This window comes from Podarcis filfolensis (assembly GCF_964270895.1).
Source record: "Podarcis filfolensis genome assembly, chromosome: 8".
Lineage (NCBI taxonomy): Eukaryota > Metazoa > Chordata > Lepidosauria > Squamata > Lacertidae > Podarcis > Podarcis filfolensis.
The window spans coordinates 85581016-85598253 of NC_139611.1; the positions used below are offsets into that span (position 1 = coordinate 85581016).

The 17238-nt window shown below is 50.8% G+C and overlaps 1 protein-coding gene across 1 annotated transcript in view; it reads left to right on the plus strand.

Moving 5' to 3' along the window:
- The first annotated feature begins 14480 nt into the window (after positions 1–14480).
- Positions 14481–17238, plus strand: part of SIPA1L3 (signal induced proliferation associated 1 like 3) — a 101735-nt gene continuing 98977 nt past the window's right edge. Inside the window, exon 1 of the mRNA XM_083626723.1 lies at positions 14481–14595. The gene's annotated coding sequence lies outside the window, so the exon portion shown is untranslated. The remainder of the gene's footprint in view (positions 14596–17238) is intronic.

Consider the following 17238-nt stretch of genomic DNA (forward strand, 5'->3'; position numbering starts at 1 on the left):
AATCCCCACGAAGGGGTGAGCTCCTGTTGCTTGGTCCCTGCTCCTGCCCACCTAGCAGTTTGAAAGCACGTCAAGTGCAAGTAGATAAATAGGTAACGGGAAGGTAAACGGCCTTTCCGTGCACTGCTCTGGTTTGCCAGAAGCGGCTTAGTCATGCTGGCCACATGACCCGGAAGCTGTACGCCAGCTCCCTCAGCCAATAAAGCGAGATGAGTGCCACAACCCCAGAGTCGACCACGACTGGACCTAATGGTCAGGGGTCCCTTTACCTTTACCTTTAAGGTGCTCCTGGAAGGAATTTTTTTATTTTGTTTCGTCCACAGAAAACCCGACTGATGTTTGCTCTGATTTAGTGGTAAGGAGAAGGTTTTCCTGGGAGAAAGCGGCAGTAGAAGTGAAAGGATGGATGAACCCTTAGAGCACAGGTGAGAACGAAGGGACAGGGCAGAGGTGTGTAAGATTAGGAGGAGGAGGAGTTTGGATTTGATATCCCGCTTTATCACTACCCGAAGGAGTCTCAAAGCGGCTAACATTCTCCTTTCCCTTCCTCCCCCACAACAAACACCCTGTGAGGTGAGTGAGGCTGAGAGACTTCAAAGAAGTGTGACTGGCCCAAGGTCACCCAGCAGCTGCATGTAGAGGAGCGGGGAATCGAACCTGGTTCACCAGATTACGAGTCTACCACTCTTAACCACTACACCGCACTGGCTTTTAGGCACAGTGTGGAGAAATTAGATAGAGAAACTCTCTTCATCCTCTCTCATATTGACGGCTCAGGACCACCATACCTCTCTTCAGTGCTTTTTATCTGGGGGTACGCAAGGGTATGCAGTACCAGTGCCCCTTTTTTCCTAAAAGAAAAGCACTGCCTTTCTCCATATGAACCTACCTGGACCCTGAGATCATCCTCTGAGGCACTTGGTCATGTACCTCCTCCAGGAGAGGGCCACAGGTTGGCAACATAAGAATAGGCCTTTTCTGCAGTGGCTCCCCGTTTGGGGAATGCTCTCTCTAGGGAGGTTCGGCTGGCGCCATGATTGTAGCTGGGGGGGGGGGGCCAGGGAGAGGCAGCTGCCTCCCCCTAAACCAATAAAAATAAAAATACAAAGCAAACTGAGGTTCTGCCCCTGCTAACAAAAGGCCTGCCCCCCCCAACAAAAATCCTGGCTACACCCATGGCTGGTGCCTTCATTGTACACCTTCAGACGCCAGGCGAAAACGTTCCTCTTTGGTTAATTGACATCCAATGCCCTTTTAAAATGTGTTATGGAAGTGGGGATTATTGGGTTGTCTTTGTTTTTGATTTTTAAACTTTTTTTATTGGAATTTTATTTACAACATAACATAAACCCCCCACCCCCCAATACACAACCCACCCTCATTAAACGTGAACATAACATACAGTGAGCATAACCTACAACAATACAAACAACGAAATAAAAGACTTCCTTTATCATGTATCTGGCCTCCTTCTTTATTTCTTATAAACTGTTTCCTTTATGAATAATTATTAAGATTTTTCTAATTATAACTTAAATATCCACAGTCTCCTGCAGACATTAATCAAAATGTTAACGGAGAAATCTGAGGGGTCCCTTGGACTAAAAACCAAGGACACCAGCCAGGAATACCAGAGCAAAACAGCAGCCAGTAGGCTTGGTCTTTATTGAAGACTGTCGCGACAGGACTCCCACCTGCCACCAGGTGGAACAAGATCCTGTCTTCCACTGCCTCCCGCAGTTTGGTCAAACACATGCTGGTAGCTTCGAGAACACTGTCCCACCATCTTGTCCTCTGCCATCCCCTTCTCCTTGTGCCCTCCATCTTTCCCAACACCAGGGTCTTTTCCAGGGAGTCTTCTCTTCTCATGAGGTGGCCAAAGTCTTGGAGCCTCAGCTTCAGGATCTGTCCTTCCAGTGAGCACTCAGGGCTGATTTCCTTCAGAATAGAGAGGTTGGATCTTCTTGCAGTCCATGGGACTCTCTAGAGTCTCCTCCAGCACCAGAATTCAAAAGCATCCATTCTTCGGCGATCAGCCTTCTTTGTGGTCCAGCTCTCACTTCCATACATCACTACTGGGAAAACCATAGCTATATGGACCTTTGTTGGCAAGGTCCAATGAGTCCATGATAGTAGGACATCATCATCATTATTATTATTATTATTATTATTATTATTATTATTATTATTATTATTATATCCCAGAATGGAAATGAAATCCCAGTAAGCTGTTTCTTGAACTCTTTCCCAGGTTCCCGCACCTGGGAGGGATCACAGAGGAGGCCCTTCCGACCCACAGGCCAAGCTGGCTGAGCTGCTCCCTGGGGTTGCCATGGTAATCTCAAAGGAAGGGACCACTCCTTCTGCATCCATGGATGCAAAGGGAGCAGGATGCGTGGCAGCGATCGAACACAAGGGGGCAGTAGGGACTCTCCTCATGGCTGACACTCTGGCAGGGGAGGGAGATCTCAGATTTCCTTGGGAATTTTTACTCAATGAAAAAAGCAAAGGAGGCAAAATCACAGATGCTTCTCACAGCTTCAGCGTTACTAAGTAGGTATCCACATGGAAACGCACCAGGAGATGGTTGCCGCGTTGCAAGGGGGCTTTGCAATGTGTGTGTGTTTGTTTAGTGGGAAGTTGTAATTAATCATGTAGCATATTTAGGGCAGGAATTCTGTAACGGAGCAGGTCTTGCCCTAAGGAAGCGGAAAGGGTGGTGGCAGGACTTTCGTCAGTACAGAAGTACTGTTTTGGGAGGACAGGAGACGGGCAGGTGTGGAGGACTCCCTGGTCCTGAGTGGGGTAACTTTGCCCTTGAAGGACCAGGTGCGCAGCCTGGGAGTCATTCTGGACTCACAACTGTCCATGGAGGCGCAGGTCAATTCTGTGTCCAGGGCAGCTGTCTGCCAGCTCCATCTGGTATGCAGGCTGAGACCCTCCCTGCCCACAGACTGTCTCGCCAGAGTGGTACATGCTCTGGTTATCTCCCGCTTGGACTGCTGCAATGTGCTCTACGTAGGGCTACCTTTGAAGGTGACGCGGAAACTACAGTTAATCCAGAATGCGGCAGCTAGACAATGTTTAATAGGTTATTGTATTTTGGTGTTTTGTTGGAGGCCGCCCAGAGTGGCTGGGGAGGCCCAGCCAGATGGGTGGGGTATAAATAATAAATTATTATTATTATTATCTATTCCCAAATTGGGAGGTGGGATGGGGACAGAGGTGCGTTTTGGGTCTGGGAAGTGTCTGTGGGGGTGGCGAGATGTACCTAATTAATTAACACCAGACCCTCCTGTTTTAACTTTTCACTACATGGTGTGTACCGAGTTTGTATCTTAGATTTGGGTGCAGATCTGGCAAATTTCATCAATTTGGCTGCTGGGTACAATTCCTGCACCACCGGGACACATTTGGGAAATGGCAGTTCTGAATACACCTCTCTAGCTACGCACTACAGAAATGGCGCCTACCCCAAATCCATGTAACAGTAGCTGAATCTGACTCCATCACTGGCAAATAGACAGGGCAGCAGACTAGCTCAGGGAGTGCACAGTTCTGTTCACTCCCTGGCTATCAGAATCTGCTGCCTGAGGCGGCTGCCTCCTCTTGTCTAATGGCAGGGCCGGTTCTGCCTGAGCTCCTTCCTATGGGAGACAGGAGGCAGGGGAGGTTGATTGCTCTTGTGCTTGGCAAGCCCGTTGCTGCTCCTGGACTCATTTCCAGAATTTGCCCTTAATTAGGGATCTTTGGTTTTAATGGGTGGATTACTTGTGGGCGCAGGTTGAGGTCCAGATGGTTTCTTCGTTAGTCTAATTAATGGTCAAAGCTTAGATTAAATTCCCGAGAGGAGGAGGAGGAGGACATGGTCTGGCTGAGGAGAGGGAGCAGAGAGATGGTGTGGTTGTTTTTATTTTATTTTATTAACACATAAAACACATTTACACAATACACGTACACAACACACTACCTTATTTTCATAACATAAAACATACCTACATTACTCTATATAATACCTACCTATACTGTACATATCAACATACCTACACACCTACCCCACAGGGACACCCACCAAGTGACTTGACTTCCAGCCGTTCTTGTTACGCTACTTTATTTTTCCAACTAGCTTAAACGCATTTCATTATTTCTTTAATCTCTTCTTCTGTCTTGACTTTACTCTCCTTTCACTCTAATCATTTTCTGGATTCACTCAATATCTGTCAGAAATTCTACTTTTTCCACATAAATTTTGATGTATTCCTTAAAGATAGCCCACTCCTTATTCACTTTTTGTACCATATCTCCTCTTATCCTCCCTGTTAGTTTGGTAATATGGAAGTATGCCATCATTTTAGATAACCAGTCTGTTTTAGTTGGGACGCTGCTGCTTTTCCAATTTTTGGCAATCAATAACCTTGCCGCCGTAGTTACATACATAAATATTTGTCTGACCGTTCTTTTTATTTCCTCTGACATGATACCTAGGAGAAAGGATTCTGGGTTTTTTCCAACTGAAAATCTAAACATCTTTTTCAGTTCATTATAGATATTTTCCCAGAATCCCACTATAGGGATATGGTGTTGACACAGCTGAGGAAATGGATCTTTCTCCTCCTGCCACCAGCCTGTAGCCTGCTGGGAGGTTCCTCGGCCATGCTGGACTCCTGCCAACTGCCCCATACGGACCAGCTCACTTCAGATTAACAAGATCCCTACTCCACCCCTGCTTTCCAATCCCTGGGTGTTCATCAGCATGCGGATGATACCCAGCTCTACCTCTCTTTCAAATCAGAACCAGTGAAGGTCCTGTGTGAGTGTCTGGAGGCGGTTGGAGGATGGATGGCAGCTAACAGATTGAGGTTGAATCCTGACAAGACAGAAGTACTGTTTTTGGGGGACAGGAGGTGGGCTGGTGTGGAGGATAGGCTGGTCCTGAATGGGGTAACTGTGCCCCTGAAGGACCAGGTGCTCAGCCTGGGAGTCATTTTGGACTCGCAGCTATCCATGGAGGCGCAGGTCAATTCTGTGTCCAGGGCAGCTGTCCACCAGCTCCATCTGGTACGCAGGCTGAGACCCTATCTGCCAGCAGACTGTCTCGCCAGAGTGGTGCATGCTCTAGTTATCTCCCGCTTGGACTACTGCAATGCGCTCTATGTGGGGCTACCTTTGAAGGTGACCCAGAAACTACAACTAATTCAGAATGCGGCAGCTAGACTGGTGACTGGGAGCGGCCGCCAAGACCATATAACAGCGGTCTTGAAAGATCTACATTGGTTCCCAATACGTTTCCGAGCACAATTCAAAGTGTTGGTGCTGACCTTTAAAGCCCTAAACGGCCTCAAAGGCCCAGTATCGTCTCTATCTCCATCGTTCTGCCCGGACACTGAGGTCCAGCTTTGAGGGCCTTCTGGCGGTTCCCTCCCTGTGAGAAGCCAAGTTACAGGGAACCAGGCAGAGGGCCTTCTCGGTAGTGGCACCCGCCCTGTGGAACGCCCTCCCAGCAGATGTCAAAGAGAAAAATAACTACCAAACATTTAGAAGGCATCTGAAGGCAGCCCTGTTTAGGGAAGCTTTTAATGTTTAATAGGTTATTGTATTTTAGTGTTTTGTTGGAAGCCGCCCAGAGTGGCTGGGGAAACCCAGCCATATGGGCTTATAATGCAGAAGAAGCTGCTCTCTGTGAGACACATTGCCCTGGAGTGCATTGGGCTTGTTAGGCAAGCTGGCAGGAGGACTTGGTGGCCCCAGCACCAGCTTCAGCTGCTAAGCAGGCATTCAAGAGCTGAGCATGGTTTCTGAGCAGGGGCCCTGTGTCCGTGTGAAAGTGCTGGTGGACTTGTTATAGGTCTTCAAGCTTTCTTGACCACAGGGCAGGCACAGGAAGAGATGAGGATTTCGCTCCCGGGTTCTGCAAGCCATCTCCTGGGTCCTGTTCCACACCTGCAATGAATGTCTTCATGGTTTGATTCCCAGGGCATGCACGACTGTTCTTTCCTTGTTACCAGGCTCATATAGAGCTACTCTCCTGGGATGAGTAGAGAGTTTTCTGCAGGCATTCTATAGTCCTAGAATTGAAAAGGACCCCAAGTGTCATCTAGCTTAATGCTGTATTGTTTTTAACACTCAACTGGAAGCTGCCCAGAGTGGCTGGGGAAACACAGCCTGATGGGCGGGGTATAAATAAATTATTCTTATTATTCTTATTCTTATTATCATAGTTCAACCCCTTGCAATGCAGGAATCTCAGATAAAGCATCCATGACAGATGGCCATCCAACATCTGGTTCAAAACCTCCCACGGAGAGTTCACAACCTGCTCTTAATGTCAGAAAGTTCTTCCTGATGTGCAGTCGGAATATCCTTCCCTATAACTTGAAGCCATTGGTCCTACCCTCCAGAACAGGAGAAAACAAGCTTGCTCCATCTTCCATGGGACAGCCCTTGAGATAGCTGAAGATGGCTTTCATATCTCCTCTCAGTCTCCTCCCAGGTCCATCAACCATTCCTCATGACTTGGTTTCAAAAGCAATCTATATTTTCTTTTACTCTACTGCGAGCCAAGGTGGTCATGGATGATTATTATTAGCCAATTATAAGAAATAAATAGTGGCACCAACTGAAGGTTAAATTAACAAATTCACACCATGTACTTCAGTACAGTGTAGGGCTGCTCAATGAATGGAGGCTTCTGGGTGATTTTTGGCGGAGTCTGGTAAGCAAGAGGATCACAAACAAGATTCCTTTAATCAGGGTAGAAATTCTGCTTTTTATTCCCCTGCAGCTAAAGTGAGGAAAGTGATTGGTCACGTTTTGCCAGATGGCTTCTACAATTTCCTTGTAGCAGGTAGAAACCCGAGTGTCCTGAAGGCACGGCAGAAAACTTGGCTGCTTCACCAGGGGCGGGCAGAGAATGAACGCAGCAGATCCACAAGACCCCATAGGCTGGCCTGTTTGGGCAGACAAGTCATGAGACACAGGGCGAAACAACAAACCTGCTGGGACTTCCCTCGCTTGTAAACAGTACTGCATTCCAGCGCCCTGCAGGCAGACAAGCCCATAAGAAACAAATGAGGTAAGGCGATATCAGCTATTTCACCAGCGATGCTTGGAAGTAAAAGTTTGCTGGCTTTCGGTCTTCATACAGCTTTGCATTGGGTAGAATTTGCCAGGCAAGAGCCATCAGTTTCTCCCTTTCTCCTCCATTCCAAGCCATCCCTGCTCAGACAGTGTTTTCTTTCCTCCACCTGTTACAAGACTTACAAAACTCAAATGAAGGAGTCCAAGGGAGTCCGTTCCACTGTTGTATGGCTCTTAATGTCAGTTCCCCCCCTAGTGTTTATAATAATAATAATAATAATTTATTATTTATACCCCGCCCATCTGGCTGAGTTTCCCCAGCCACTCTGGGTGGCTCCCAATCGAGTGTTAAAAACAATACAGCATTAAATATTAAAAACTGCCCTAAACAGGGCTGCTTTCAGATGTCTTTTAAAAATAGGATAGCTGCTTATTTCCTTCACATCTGAAGGGAGGGCGTTCCACAGGGCGGGCGCCACTACCGAGAAGGCCCTCTGTCTGGTTCCCTGTAACCTCACTTCTCGCAGTGAGGCAACCGCCAGAAGGCCCTCGGCGCTGGATCTGTGTCTGGGCAGAACGATGGAGGTGGAGACGCTCCTTCAGGTATATTGGACCAAGGCCATTTAGGGCTTTAAAGGTCAGCACCAACACTTTGAATTGTGCTTGGAAACGTACTGGGAGCCAATGCAGATCTCTCAGGACCAGTGTTATGTGGTCCCAGCGGCCACTCCCAGTCACCAGTCTCGCTGCCGCATTCTGGATTAACTGCAGTTTCCGGGTCACCTTCAAAGGTAGCCCCACGTAGAGTGCATTGCAATAGTGCAAGCGGGAGATAACTAGAGCATGCACCACTCTGGCGAGACAGTCTGCGGGCAGGTAGGGTCTTAGCCTAGGCACCAGGTGGAGCTGGTAGACAGCCGCCCTGGACACAGAATTAACCTGCGCCTCCGTGGACAGCTGTGAGTCCAAAATGACTCCCAGGCTGCGCACCTGGTCCTTCTTCCTTGCAATTTGAATCTGCTTGTTTGGGTCTCAAGCTTGCTCCATCTTCTATGGGGCGGCCCTTCAGATACTGGAAGATGGCTCTCATTTCACCTCTAAGTCTCCTCTTTTCCGGGCTAAACAGAAGTTTAGGACCTTCTGCTAGAGTTGTAACATGTGTTTGTTATGAATATGTGTTTACTGTAACCTAATGCCCCAGGAAGTTATTGCACAAGAGGAATAAAAGCAGGTTGTTTTATTACATGAAGGTGACTAAATATATGTGCGCTGGTTAAGGATAAACACATATTATTCCTAGCAAACACACATTAGAACTCTAGCAAAACGTCTTAAAGCTCTTGGGAGTGTGTGCTAGACATGGGTTCAGACACACATATTATAACAGGCCATGCAGCCTGTGGAATCGGCTCCCGATAAGAGGAAGCCAGCCCATCACGGAACCTGCAGAACTGGATTTGCACCCCCTCCCAGGGTTGCATGCCAGGATCAGTCCAACAGGCATGGTGGCGCAGGCAGTGGAGAGATTCTAACTTCCCTGTTGAGGTAGGAAATTCCTCTGCATTGGGAGAAGATGTTGTTAGGGAGCTTAGAGCGGTAACCACAGGTGATGCAGGACACAGGGTGTGTAATTTATTTCATGACATTTATAGCTGGTTTACAGAGAATAAAACAATATAAATATCAGTGAAAACAACTCTTTAAAAGAGGCATGCCATGCCTAGCTGCCTGAAAAATGCACAGCCAATCAGAAACACACACACTGTTCACATGCCCCATGGGGACACCTTGTGCCAGTCATTTCCAAAAAAAATTGGGCCTGCTTGGTTCCCAAAAGGGACACGGGTGGCGCTGTGGTCTAAACCACAGAGCCTAGGGCTTGCCGATCAGAAGGTTGGCGGTTCGAATCCCCGCGATGGGGTGAGCTCCCGTTGCTCGGTCCCTGCTCCTGCCAACCTAGCAGTTCAAAAGCACAAAGTACAAGTAGATAAATACACTCTGGCGGGAAGATAAACGGTATTTCCGTGCACTGCTCTGGTTCTCCAGAAGCAGCTTAGTCCTGCTGGCCACATGACCCAGAAGCTGTACGCCGGCTCCCTCGGCCAATAAAGTGAAATGAACGCCACAACCCCAGAGTCGGCCACGACTGGACCTAATGGTCAGGGGTCCCTTTGTTGATTCAAGCCTTGTCAGTCAGAGGAATTTGGCCACCCTCCAGGTGCCCGGCTTGAATCCTTGTGACCTCCTGTCTGCGACTCCCGGCAGGATCAAGGGAGGTCTCCAATCGGCGATTCTTCTTCAAACGTGAAAGAAGAACACAGCCACTCCTCCTCCCTCACTCCCTGCCATCCCCAGGGAGGGGAAAGAGACAGACAGAAATGTATTTACATGCCTTTATTTCTGTCTTTCCTCAGTGCAGAGAACAACATGTCTGCACCCTCTTTACAGCCACAGCAGAGAGAGAAAAAAAACTCCACCCATGTACTTCCAGTACAGGGTCATGTGACACTCTGAGCTAACATCCGGTGCTCAGAGCACATAATAGACTGTCCCTGGTTCCCACGGTACAGTCCCATAACATAAACATCCTGTTTGGCTTTCCAGCCATCTGGAGCTCGCTTCTGCATTGCTCCTTTTTCGTAACAACCTCCCCCAAAAGAATCAATGCATGTTGCGGCAAGCAAAGAGTGATCCAGAGAAGAAAACAAACAGTTGTTATACACATAACACTCCCCTGTTGTTTCAGTTCCACCCTTGGAACTACCCGCCACTGGTTTCCCCAGTGTACCTCTCTGGTTGTCTGGCTTCCAAGGAATGAGTGCATCTGCATTACCTTGGCTAGCAACTCTCTGTTGTGTCTTTGTCTCTGACTTAGACACAGCTCCAACCTGTCCTCGGTTGTGTACAACAGCAACACATGCAACAGCTAAGTTAGCATACTCTTCTGAGTACCTTTTGGGTGGTTCACCCTTTGTGACTCTCTCAGACCTACGTATGAGGTGCTGATCCTCTCTGCTCACTGGTTCAGTCTCAGGACTCTTAGGAGAACCAGTTCTACTAGCAAACAGTGGTTCATCCTTCACTTGTGAAGGTCTATCCATTGTGTGAGATTTCCTCTCAATGACTGTGACAACAGAGCTCTCTGAGCTATCACTGTCACTCTCAGAACCACTGTAATCAGTAAAATCATCATCATCATCTGACTCGTCCTCTGTGGGAAATGTGTGCACTATGACTCTCTCCTTTTCAGGAGCACTCTCTAGAAATTTTGTGAGAATCACCTGACCAGATTCAGACAAAATTACTCTGTAGAGACCCTTTTCATATCCCACAAAAATGCCTCTGGCATTCTTTACTCCACCTGGAGCTTCTGTCCTCACATGAGACCCAAAAACCTTGAAATGGGCAACAGAAGGTTTTCTCTGGAACAGTTTCTCAAAAGGAGAACTTCCCAACTCTTTCGAAACCTTTCTCACCCATGCATGACAAAACGACATGAGTGACTCCGCCCAGAACTCATGTGGCAGATGTGAACTAAGCAATTGCGCATTCATTCCCTTTTGCAATTCTTTGTTCACTTTTACACAGACACCCCTGTTCCACGCTTCCGCTGAAACAGCAACCTTGTGTCTAATTCCTTTCTTCTGCAGGAACCTCTGGAAATCCTGTAAAAGAAAAATCTGCTTCTCATCTGTCAAAAGACAATCAATGTTAGCATCATGCATATCTTTAACTTTGTCACAAAACTCCTGAAACCTTTCCAAGGCTTCCTGTGGCTTCTTTAACACATAAACCCAGACAAAGTTAGAGAAATTATCCACACACACAAGATAAAATCTTGCATTGCCTCTAGATGGTTCTAGAGGACCAATCACATCAGCATACACCCGCTGAAACGCTCTGTCGACCCTGGCCACCTTCTTGGCGCTCGTTTTGGTCACACCTGCAAGAGAAATCATGTTAGACTCAGAATTACATTCCATGTAATCACTTTGGTCAAAGTCCAACAAATACAGTCCATCTTTCTGTCTGGCAGAAAGATATAACTCTCCATCTTTGAAGATCTCGCAGCTCTTATCATCATAGGACAGTTTCAGTCCTTTCTTTGCAATCTGCGAAATACTCAGCAGATTGAACTTCAGTTCAGGAACCAAGTAAACATTGTTTATTGTCAATTTCAGACTCTTAAGATAGACAGTGCCTTTTCCGGTCGCTTCCAGCTCCTGACCGTTGGCCTGTGTCACAGCGAAGCTTTGCTTCTTAAACGATGAAAAGAGTCCTCTGTGTGGGGACATATGAACCGTCGCTGCAGTGTCGATAATAAACGCGTTCCCAACATCTGGCGTGGTTCCTTTCGCCATCAAAGCCCTTGCAGGTTCCACCATAGGCTTGGTATGACCTTTGCCTGACGCCTCAGGCTTTGCTGAGCGGCCCTTCGCTCCTTTCGGCTGGCGTGGCTCTTGCAGCTCCGCTGAAGATGCCCAGTCTGTCCGCAATTGTAGCATCGGACAACGTTCAAAGCTACAGCATCCTCTCCAGTAGCAACATCAGTGGGGGAATTAGAACTCCGTTCTTCCCTCCCCCTGTCCTTCACCTCCAGTGCAGCATGCCGGCTGTGTTCATCCTGAACCACGGCACTCAGGGGCACTCCCCCCTTCTTGGCATCCATGCTGAACTCAAGTCTCAGCTCTCCACTCTCGAGCTAGTAAAATCCAAAAGCTGTTTTTCTGCCTCTCTCTCAGGCAGGCAAACTCCAAGCTATCTCACAGTCAAAACAACTTTCGCTTTCCCGGCTCTGACTGAGCCAGCCCCAGGTGTCAGTAGTTTTCCACTTACTGACTGTCGTTGCTTAGCAACTGTGCATACTTTTCATCCTTATCTCGCCGCAAGAATTTCTGGTATGCAAGCCTTTCTTTCAGAGCTTGTTTTTCCAAACGCAGCTCTCTCGTGAACCAGAGAATAAATCAATCTGCATTCACACTTTTAGCCCGATATTCAGCATACCTTTTTGGGGCTCCGTTGCTTGGAAAACACCCCCTCTTGGTGTCAGCCGTCTGTTCAGCTTCTGGCTGCAATTGCAGACGTTATCTTCTTTCCTTGGTGCAGAGGATGGCACACGATCCATCAACCTCTCACCTCTCATGCTGATTCCCATGGATCAGATAACCAGCAGCAGATGCTACCATATGTTGATTCAAGCCTTGTCAGTCAGAGGAATTTGGCCACCCTCCAGGTGCCCGGCTTGAATCCTTGTGACCTCCTGTCTGCGACTCCCGGCAGGATCAAGGGAGGTCTCCAATCGGCGATTCTTCTTCAAACGTGAAAGAAGAACACAGCCACTCCTCCTCCCTCACTCCCTGCCATCCCCAGGGAGGGGAAAGAGACAGACAGAAATGTATTTACATGCCTTTATTTCTGTCTTTCCTCAGTGCAGAGAACAACATGTCTGCACCCTCTTTACAGCCACAGCAGAGAGAGAAAAAAAACTCCACCCATGTACTTCCAGTACAGGGTCATGTGACACTCTGAGCTAACATCCGGTGCTCAGAGCACATAATAGACTGTCCCTGGTTCCCACGGTACAGTCCCATAACATAAACATCCTGTTTGGCTTTCCAGCCATCTGGAGCTCGCTTCTGCATTGCTCCTTTTTCGTAACACCCTTTACCTTACCTGGTTCCCTAAGTTCCTTGCCAGTGCCCCCCACCTTACCCTATAAAAAGGATTATTTGGAATAGCAGTTTTTATCACCCACTATCCACACAGTAAGAAATCAATTGCATGTTTATTGAGAATCCAATTAAAACTATTTAGTTTAATCTATTCAACAAAATTGGTGGAATTGATCCATTGAGACCAGCTTTTCAAAGTCTGGAAAGTTATTTGCACCTGCAGGGTGTGCCCCACTTGCCTCTCAGTGCCCACCTGGGTCATTCTACTGCACACTTTGGGAACCGCTGCCTTATGCAAATGCATGTGGCTGCACCGGCATTTGAATTGTGTGGTGATAGCAGCAGGTAAATGTAAAGATAAAGGACCCCTGGACGGTTGAGTCCAGTCAAAGGAGACTATGGGCTACGGCGCCCATATCACTTCAGGCCGAGGGAACCGGCGTTTGTCCAGTCGTGACCCCATGACCTCATTTCTCCAGGCAGCCCTAATTGGGCCCTCGGCCACCTCACAGCTTGCCAAAAGCGCAGGCCTCCAATACCAATGCCTGCGGGGGGTGTGGGTGTGTGTCCAATTGTGGTTGGTCTGGAGCAGCGGTTCTCAACCTGTGGGTCCCCAGATGTTGGACTACAACTCCCATCATCCCTGAGCTCTGGCTAGCTAGGGGTGATGGGAGTTGTAGTTCAACATCTGGGGACCCAGAGGCTTAGGGTTACATTAGGAAGAAAAGGGGGGGGAGAGGTAAAGGGGGCCATGGTGGGTGGGGTTGGGAGGTGATATTTCTATTTTGCTTAATGTATGTGTAGGTTTTTGTGTCAGCGTTGTTTGTGCAGGTTCCCTTTGCTGTTCACTTGTGTTCCTTTGGCGGTGGTTCTGAAGCCCCATTAGGGTTGAAGCAGGACTGAGGATCACCTGGCTGTGCTCAGGTGTGGCCAGAGCTGCCCCCACCTGGACCAGAGAGGCAACAGCTGTTGCAGGTGCCTGGATTTCTGCCCTGGGTGCAAAGCTCCTTCCCTTTCCAGCTGGGCTGGGAATGCTAGTTTGGCGCCTTACGAGTGCCAGGAGTAGGGCAGCGTGTCCTCACGAGTCAAGTGAAAGGCTGGAGTCTGGAGAAACAGCTGCAGGCAGAGTATGGCAGAAAACGGGGTGCTGGGGGCGGTTTTGGGGGTAGGATTTGTGTTTTTAAAGGAAACCCTCCAGTCATGGCCTTAAGTGGGCCAGTGCACAGGATTCACACGTGCACATTCACTCCGCCCGTTTCCCCGTGTTTAAGACCCACTTTCTTCCTGTGGCTTCAGGGTCGCCCTGGGAAGCGAGTCTTTCCCGGGGAAGCCTAGCAGAGGGGCTGCGGCCGCAGAAGGAACTCTGCACATGGTCAGGGGCAGCCTCTCCCTCGGATCCCCCGCATGCTCGGCCGCCCCACGAGGCTCGTAGTCTCGCCTTCAGAGGAGTCCTGCGCCTTTAAGACGCGCGGCGGCCCCTCAAGCCGAGGGGCGGAGCTTCCCGCGGCGGCGCCACCCTCTCCCTGAGCGAGCAAACCCGGCCCGAGCTCCGGCGACGGGAGGGCGGGGCTTCTATTTTACGGCTCCGCCCCCTCTTCCGCTCGCGCTTCCTCCTTCGACACCCACTAGAGGCGAGGAAAAGGCGGAGCTTTCGCTCTGGCTCCGCCCCCCGGCCCCCTCGAGCGGCGCGAAGAGGCGAGGCGAGGGGGCGGAGCTTCCTCCCGTGGCCCCGCCCTCCCCTGGGCGAGCGAGCGAGTGAGCGCGGCCGAGCCCGGCCAGAGCAGCTGAATCCTCTCGTCGCTCCTTCGCGACGCCGCCTCGCGCTCCCCCCCCACTCGTCCGCCAGGTGAGTCCGCGCCTCCGCTCGACCCCCCCCCCTCCCTCCGTGCGCGCCTCGTCAGCCTCGTCCCAGAGCGACCGTTGGCGCCGCCATTCGCCCCCTGGGGGCGGGGGGGGACACACGCGGGGAAAGGCGAAGGGACCTGCCGCGACTGCCCTCCGCTCTCTCCCTCGACTGCTCCGCCGCCTCCCGGACTCGTCCCCCCTCAGCCCCGGCGCCTTCTCTCCCTCAGAGCCGCCGCTTCCTCCTCTTCGGCGCCCCCCATTCCCGCCGCTCCGGTCCCCGCTCCCGCCTCGCCGCACGAACACAGCGCCGGGGGGCGGGAGGGGGAAGGCGCGCGGGGCCTCCTGGGAGCCGTAGTCCGCTCGCTTCTGCCCCTCAGGGACGGCGGCGCGGGCGGGACTACGCTTCCCGGCGGCCCCCGCGCGAGAGGGCTTCTCCTCGCTCCCCGTTTCCACCGGGGCTGCGGGGGGGGGGGAGCGAGGAGGGCGCGCGCGTGGCTCCGGGGGAACGGAAGGGGCGGTCCCTGCAGGGAGGGGGCGGGGCGCCGGGCGGCTCCTGCAGCGGGCAGGAAACACGCCCGGACCCGCTTCGGGGGCTTCGGGTTGGGAAGGGACCCCCAAAGGCCATCTAGTCCAGCCCTCTGCAATGCAAGAATCGCAACTGAAGCAGGGCTTCCCTGAGCGCCTGGACGGCCCCCTATTTCTTTCAAGGGAATGGTTTTCCTCGTGTCCCAGGGCGAAAGCGAAGCCACCCCCAGGAGAGCTTCGGAGTTGCGCCCCCCCCATGCCTGCGCTCTTCCTATCAATTGCTCAGCCCCGCAAGCTGTTTGTCCATCTGCCTTGCTGACTTTGCATCTGCCCCGCTTCTCCCACCCATAGACCCCGACTCCGCACACGCCAACTCCGGGCAGCTTTGTACTCGTGGGCTGAGTGCCTGGCTCCGTGAGCTCTCCTCTCCCCCGCCCCCAGCAACTGCGAAATGTGGGATCTGGTGCAGCAGCTCGAGCTTCTCCCCAGTGGGAGCCTCTGCAGGGCTTTCCTGACCTAATTTTGCAGACAATCGCCTATTCAGGCCGGGTCTGGTGCTGCCTGAGAAAACATGATTGGCGGAGGGGGGGGAGCCTCAATTTCCAGTTTGGGTTTTGTTTGCCATCTCTCCAATCTGTACCGTGGGGCAGGAGTTGGCATAGGGAGATGCTTGCCTTTGCCCTCCCAACACCCATCTTTGAAGAGGAGGGCTAAGTTGTGTACTTCTCTCTTCTCATGCTGACATTTTTCCTCTCCCCTCCTGGCAAAGGGGTGCAGTCTGGTTTGCGTTGCACTGGAGGCATGGGTGAAGCCTGCCAGGTCTCCTGTCTAGCATCCGCCTGGCCAAGGTGCACATTTTCCTTCCAGGAAGTTGGGTGGCTCTCTGGCTGCCCGAGGAACAGCAGTTGTTCTGCTCTAGCCCCGAACTTGGCACGACGTCTCCCTCCATGGTGACTTTGGCCGGGCTTTATCATAATGTCGGTAGACTGGTGACTACAAAGGGGACAGAGTTTGATGTGCTGTGAGAGAGATTTAGTGAGGAATGCAGCGGGCCTTCTTCCTAATCTCGCTTGTGCTGACCTGCCAAAACATGACACTGATTTCCAGATGGCATTAGCCGTGTGAACTTGGGGGCTGAGGCTGTATGGACTGCCTAGGTGATTCCCACCCCCCTCTTTACAAACAGCTCTGGGTTTTCTCTGTGGGGTGGATCTCCAATCAAAGGGTCAGTGTGTCGCCAGAGAAGCTGAATCGGAAAAATGGAATCCAAACAGACAAAAATGACATTTAAGGGGGGGGTTAAACTTGCTCGCTTTGCCTGAAGGTATTGGCTCCATTATACTCTCTGCAAGGAACAGCTGCACCAGGAGGCGGAGGCAGCAGCCAGAGCAGGGGGATTTGCAGCATTAGGGGCAGGGTACTGTCAGACACCGACTTAATAACCCCCCTATTGTTTGTCTGGATGCCGGGGAGGAAAGTGGCTCTTAGAAGGGGCTGCAGAAAATCCTGGGAGTGTCTGGGAAGACTGGGATTGTTTACCAGGGAAGGGAGGCAAATAAACAGGGGTCTGATAAGGGCCTGCAAATGGTGCTCACAATAGCACCAGAAGAGAGGAGTGTGAGGATAGTTTTAGTCTTTGAAATCCTGGGGTGGCAGCTTCTGTGTTTATGTGGGAGAGGAGACTGGGGGTTGGCTGTGTGCTTGGTCTGTGGTGGTGGCCTGTACATGCTGTGGTGATGGGCATGTGAACAACTCTGTGTCTGGCATGCGAGTCTTGCAGGTGTGTGTTGCATGCAGTTGGAGCAAGCAGGTGTCCTAAGTCCTTAAGAAGACTCAGAGAGGGTCCTTGGGTCAGGCCAAAGAGGGCCCATCTAGCCAGACCCTGTTCTCACAGTGAGGCCTGGGAACATGTCTGTTGCCCAGACCTGGACCTTAGCAGTGGCAGACCAGGGCAGGTGCCAGTTTCCTCTGCTGCTGCCTTTGTTAGGGAACTTCCAGAATCACTGGGCTGAAAGCAACCCAAAAACCCTCCTTGTCTGCACCCCTTTCACCTGGCAAGGTCAGTTCCATATCACTCCTACAATTTAGACTTTCAGGTGCAGTGGGGAAAAGGCCAGAG